This window comes from Grammomys surdaster, unplaced genomic scaffold, assembly GCF_004785775.1.
Source record: "Grammomys surdaster isolate TR1022 unplaced genomic scaffold, NIH_TR_1.0 217, whole genome shotgun sequence".
In the NCBI taxonomy this organism is placed as follows: Eukaryota; Metazoa; Chordata; class Mammalia; order Rodentia; family Muridae; genus Grammomys; species Grammomys surdaster.
The window spans coordinates 2895468-2902462 of NW_021604662.1; the positions used below are offsets into that span (position 1 = coordinate 2895468).

General features: G+C 32.9%; 1 protein-coding gene across 1 annotated transcript in view; it reads left to right on the forward strand.

Annotated features, from left to right (window-relative positions):
* Cnksr2 (connector enhancer of kinase suppressor of Ras 2) overlaps window positions 1-6995 on the forward strand; it is a 185811-nt gene that overhangs the window by 103860 nt on the left and 74956 nt on the right. The window lies entirely within an intron of this gene.

The following is a 6995-nucleotide window of genomic DNA, read 5'->3' on the forward strand; positions in this document are numbered from 1 at the left end:
GACAAGATTGTTCCATGATAATTTCAGCCTGGCTTTATCCTCTATTCCTCAAACAGCAGTCATTTCTTCTAATACATGCTTAATTTTCTTTCAGCTATTTGGCAAAATTATATATGTTAAGTTTTGTCAAAAACTAACCTAAAGAGTAGAAACCAAGGTGAGCAAGGTAGATCCACGCATAAAAAGTGCATGCCATACAATCCTGGAGCCCTGGAGTCCATTGAAGTAGGAAAAACAAATCCCAGAAGCTAGCCTCTGGCATCCACACATGTAACACACACGTACACACACATGCACAAATACTGATGATAATGAAGAAAATGTCAAAGAGCCTGAGCACTTACATTCATTTGTGTTTATCTTTGCACATGTGCTTCTTTATCACAATAATAAGAATTTCATTTTTAGCATAACATCTTAATTATACTGTTATGGGTCCACTTTTGTCAAACTGTCACACATTGTAGGTATTTGAGCCTTTTTTTTCTATACTGTTATATTTTAACCCTGAGGTATACAGGGGTATTGTCTTTGTTATCCCTCTTTATCCAGATCCATGAGATAATATAAAAGTTTTACTTATTTCACAAGTAAATATTGACCAGTTGTTAGATAGGCTTTACAGTATATCTAATCTTATCTTCTCACATTCTAGAATTTTCTACACATACCAAATTAGAAAAATGCTTTACATAATGGGAAATTATCATCACCAAATATAGTCAAATAAGAGTTTTTACTTCAATAGCTACAAATTGTTACTCCTTTGAGACTACAGTTTAAAGAACCTGATTCTGTCATGTTTCATAAAACAATCTTCCCCAGTAAAATAAATTACCTTAACTTTAGAAACTTTATATAGTCTATAGATTATTCCTGATATTTATATATAATCGCTGAGGAAATAATAATGGTACATGTTCAAACAAGAGAGAAAGAAACTCAACAAAGTTTTTTTTTTTAATTACTAAACCTCAAAACTATAATCATACTGTATATGATTTAATCTATATTTTCAGTGTGGGTAATTATAGATAGTCCCATGGAGATTTTTCAGGTGCAACATGAAGATTAGTCCAAGTAAATAAAAGCTTAATGAATTTCCCTTTTCAAAGCCAGATTTTAAGTGACGAAATATACTTATCAGTTACAGGAAATTAATTTTCATAATTTTTCTCAAACTAATTCATTGGTAACTTACTCAGCTAGTATTTGCTGTATACACATATGAAGTCACCCAGGCACTGGGTACATGAGGGTGAATAAAACCTAAATTTTCCATGTAAGGTAGGCATAGCCCAAAGGTAAAAATCACTATAAGATATCAGAGTTGTAGTAACTTCAGGTAAGTAGAAGAATGTATATTACATGTTAGCTGTGGAATTGGAGCCTGGGAAGTCTAGCAAATAAACATAACATTTATGTTTGATTTTAAATGTTAAAAACTTATCCAGGATGTCTAAGTAACTGTCAGACACAAACACATGGTACTTCTCAAAACCTAGGTCTGAGAACCTGATGGTTCCTATAAATCTTTAAGCCAAAACCTCAAAGTTTCCAATATAGAGCACTTATGTTTTCAATGAATAATGATAGTTAAGCTTACTGGTTTTTCTGTGGTGCCTCAGATGTACTGTATAAATTGTTTATACTGAGAACATTCACTTTCATTCTTCATACCGATATTCTCATTTTCATGTATGTAAATTAAACCAGCAGTTAAGATTATTAGACTAAAGGCAGAATGGGATGGCACCCACCTGTAATCCCAATAGCCTAGATGTTGAGGCATGAGGACTGTGAGTTCATGTTCAGCCTGGACTAAAGAGGGAGATGTGAGTAAGCCTAAAGTCCTAGGAAAACATTCTCTCAAATAAAACAAAGTATCAGAAAACTTCGAATGAATTTGGAGAATCTTTAGAGACATAACACAGTTTCTAGAACACAGATGTATTTTTGGTTGAATATGTCTCAATACATTTGAATTTTAAAGTATCATACATGGATATATAGCTCAGAGTTTGAGAGTGCAGTCTATCATGAAGGGAAATTCATGATGGTAGGAGCTTGAGGCAACGGGTTACATTGCCCCCACGGTCAGGAAGTAGAGATTAATTCTGGTGCTCAGCTCACTTTCTCCTTTTCCTTCATGTTTGTTGACCCTAAAAGTGATGTTTTTAAATGGTAATATTAACAATAATAAAAGTAATTTTAAAAAGAAAAATAATTTCAAGACATTGCATTAGTTCTTCCAAATATGTAAATTTTATTTCAAGCAAGCATATATAGGCCTAATTTTATGTCTTTGTTTTTATGTTGTTTTGTAACTATTCACACAACAATCAACATTCGCTTGCATAGATATGGCTCTGACAGATTTTTTTTAAAGCTTGCTATATTGTAGGTAAGGAACAACTGCATATTTTATCATTTTAAACCAAGATCAAATTTGTTTCATTTTTCTAGTAATAAAAACAAATCCAATTTGAGATTATTTGCAGGAATAAATACTATTTACAGAAACAACCTAGATTGGGGTTTTCCTTTATTCTCTGTGGCATCAGCCATATCCATAGAGCTAGTCTATCATTTTATTTGTTTTTTTTAGTCTATCATTTTAATTTTAAAAAAAGTTCTACCACTGTGAAATAAGAATGGTATCTGTATGTTTCCAAGTTTATCATATTAATGAATTACCTTTCATTTTGTCTTAAAAAATGTATTCTATTTGAGGAAGTGAAATTATAATCAATAATATAATATTTTCCCAAAAGTTTAAATATATTTATACATCTTTCATTTCTGAATAAATGCCTGCTCTCTTTCTTGTCACTTTTTATTATAAATAACTTTCTTAGCAGGTTTAATTCATTAACTATCCTAGAGAGAAAAGAAAATATGGTACCATCCACAGGATATATCTATATTCAAGTAAGAAGTACTGTTCCCAAAGAAACAATCATAGAATTCAATGAATCAGAAATATGAAATGTAAACTGTGCTGACATTATTATCCTTTCGTACTTCTGAAAACAATTTATAAATAAATGTATGTTGATTAGCTTCACAAAATAGTTTTTGACATCAAGCTAAAATGTGATAAGACACTGTGTAACTAAAGGAAAAGCAGTTCAGCAATATTTTGACATAAAAATAGAAAACTCTATTCCTTATATGAAAACTAGAGTAATCATCTTGTGAAGGCTCTGTTTCTCAAGTTGTACAATTTTATTGTTAGAATAGAAAAGCATTGGTTTTCAGGTCAGATGAACTTGAATTTGGTGTCACAGCTTGGCTTTTAATACTTGAGCTTAATTGAAGCTATACTTATATATCAGGGTTTTTTTCTCTGAAATGGAGTGACAATCTATTACTACTGTATCCATAAAGACTAAACATGATAATACATGTCAATCACTTAGCACAATGTTTACCTCATAGGATGTTCTTAAGAAATCATACTGTAATGGCATAGTAAGTGGTTGCTACTCATAAATCAAACATGACACGGAATTTCAACTACTTATAAATCATAATAGCATTTAATTCCCTTCCTTTCACAGGACCTAATAAAGGGTTAAAAGAGTGAAATTAGATATTCATGTTTGGTTTCTCTACTAAGGCAATAACCAACTACTTAAGTATAACAATTAAAAAATATAAGCAGAACATTTTAGTTAGTTGTGGTACAGTATTGTTAAAGATAAAGGAAGAACATGCAAACTGCTAATAATATTGCAAATGTTTATCTAAGTTTTAAACTCTACTGTAGAAAACATCAGGTTATATTCTGGGTCAATTTTAGAAATCCTAAAATGACTTGGCACTCACACCTTGTTAAAGTTTTAGATGAGTTTCTACAAAAATAAAGGATAAAATAATGTGAAAAACAAAAGTGTTGTAAACTCCTAAAGAAATGAACCCTAGGAAGAAAGGTTAATGCTGAACTAACTCAAGGAAACAGTTCATAGAAAAAACAGTAAAGGAAAGGAAACTTTTGGTAAGGCTATGGAGTGTTAGTATATAGAGAAGACATAAAGATAGCTATGTAAGATTGGTTATTTAGTTCACTTATCATAAGAAGAACAAAATCTTCACACGACTTCTTCAATGGAATGGTGTGACACAGATTAAATAGTACTTTCTAGTACAGGCAGAATGGAAAAGCCAAGAGTAGGAGGATACTTCAAAATTCTCATCTAGAGATAGTCCTACCCATTGGAGGACATTTGGCAATTTCTTGAGTATTTTTTATGGGATTGCAATAATGGCAGTGTAAAGGATGCAGGGTCTTAGTGCACTGAAAGTGTCCAAATGTAAAGAATGTCCAGAATGCTTTTGTTGAGAAACCCTGACTATTCTAGGAACTAATTTACAGAAACAGATACTGGAAAAATCAGGTAGAGACCTCATATAATACAGAGATTGTTGTCTTGTTTTTGAACTAAAAGAACCAAGGAAATTATCCCTCTGGAAATATATATCTGTTTCTTCATGATTAGTATATTTTCTGAGCAAATGTGTTATGAGATTGTGACTGTCTCTATCTAATCTGTCCCACAATTAAACAAATAAATTAACTATGGCATCATCTGGAGCAAGATATGATACATTACTTCCATGGTTCAAATTAGAATGCATTTGCTCTTATTGAAAATATAGCAAGTAGCATTTTCTAACAGATAAAGCTGTTAGTGTTAGCTTTCGAATTATAATGTAGATTAACTAATCTAACAGTCTTATTTTCTTCAGATCTCTGGTTTTGAAAGTCCATTAAGGAAAAGTTATGTGATTTTCTAAGACTGAGGTTCTATGTATTTTATACTCCTCTTGTAGATAAATGCAAACAGCATACAAGGCTTGTTGCATTTGGACTATATCCAGTGCTTACACAGTGTGTTTTTACATCAGAACTTTCTTTTTGGGGGTCACAATATATATATATTAATTTCCAGTTGAACAAGCACCTTATAGAACACACTTGAGAAATATTGAAAGACTTGTAATTTGGCTCAAATACCCCAAATCTTTGTTATCAATGATAGAAATTTCTTGGTATTTTTAAGATCCAAACAGTCCCGGGAGCAAAAATAAAGGAATAAAAAGACTGAAAGACAAAAAAGAAAAATCCAAACAAATAGAAAAGTTGCTATCTGCCCCAGTTGACTTGTTATATGTCTTCATTAATTTTTATTGTGCAGAAAAGCCAAATGGAGTCTATTTATATAATAAATTGTATTTGTGATAAAATTCCAAATCAAACTAATAAAAGCTAAGTAGAAAGATCAGTGCACTTCATTCTATATACTTGCAGAGTTACTGATTTCATTGCAAAATTATTTAATTTGAAAACTATAGAAGAAAATAGATCATAGGAAAGAAAATATCAAGTGTTGTACTCAATATTTTTCTTTTATTTTTTGTTCTTCACTTTTTTGTTATATATTTTTTATTGGATATTTTATATATTTACTTTTCAAATGTTTTCCCCTTTTCTAGTTTCCCCCTCTGGAAACCCCCCATCTCATCTTCCCTCCCCCTGCTTCTATGATGGTGTTCCCCCACCCACCCATTCCTGCCTGCCCACTGTGGCATTCCCCTACACTGGGTCATCAAGCCTTCACAGGACCAAAGGCCTCTCCTCCCATTGATGCCCAACAAGGCCAACCTCTGCTACATATGCAACTGGAGCCATGAGTCCCTCCATGTGTACTCTTTGGTTGGTGGTTTAGTCCCTGGGAGCTCTGGGGGGGGTGATATTATTGTTCTTCCTCCTATGGGGTTGCAAACCCCTTCAGCTCCTTCAGTCCTTTCTCTAACTCCTCCAGTGGGGACCCCATTGGGGACCCCGTGCTCAGTCCAGTTGTTGGCTGCGAGCATCCGCCTCTGTTACTTGTCAGGCTCTGGCAAGAGCGGGTGGCTAGAAGTCACATTCTGATCATGTCAGTGACTCTTACATACATTAATGCAAATAATTAAAACAATGCTGGACAAATTAAAAGTGTCAATGTGATAACCTGTCATTGTTTTATGGGTAACACACCCTATAATGTCAATGTACTCTCCGCTGTCCTAAGACAAAGGACTTCAAGGGCAGAGCTTCATTCACAATTTATGCTCTAATTCTTCATTACTTCTTCAGCTAACCTTCACAATATTTGGAAGAGTTGTACATTCACTGTAAAGACACTTAAAAATACAGAAATCAAACATGTTAACAAGTTGTTTTAGAGGAAACAAACTTGATTTCCTTTTTCATTTGTGGTCTTCAGTTATCTGTCACTGAAGCATATTGATGGGGCAAACACTGGGATAAGAACAGGAGTCTGTTGAGTCAGGAACTGAAGTATCTTCAAAATCCTAAGACATTGTCAGAAGTTTGTCAGTTTTTTACCTCAACTTTACACTGACTTCAAGAGATTCCAAAGAGATGAAAATAGCAAAAGAGTTATAAAACTGTTAAAGGATGCCATTAGTATTCAAATGTGAATCTTAAATTGATTATCATTTTACTTTTCATGAGGAAACATAACTGCCTTTTGGACATTGGTAGGGTTTTCAATATATTGTTCCACTAAGATTTTTTAATTGCTTTAATTTGCAGTTAACTTAAGGCATTTAAACAAATGATATATGCATTTAAACAAATAATGCTGCATGCCCATGTTATCTTTCATGTCCAGGTCTATATTAAGCTGAGTGTAGCAAGAAGCCAATGTATTTTCTCTAATTTTATTTATTTTATGCCCTCCATAGTATTGAAAAGAGGGATCAGAATTCTCCTACTTATCCTAATCCTTTCACATTCTTTCCACGATTTTCATCTGATTGTCACTGGACAGTAGAAAAATTTAAGATCAGAAATATTGACTTCACTCAATTTCATATAACTATATGGAAAACTCATTAATTATACACAGACACAGACACACAGAGAGAGAGAGAGAAAGAGAGAGAGAGAGAGAGAGAGAGAGAGAGAGAGAGAGAGAGAGAGA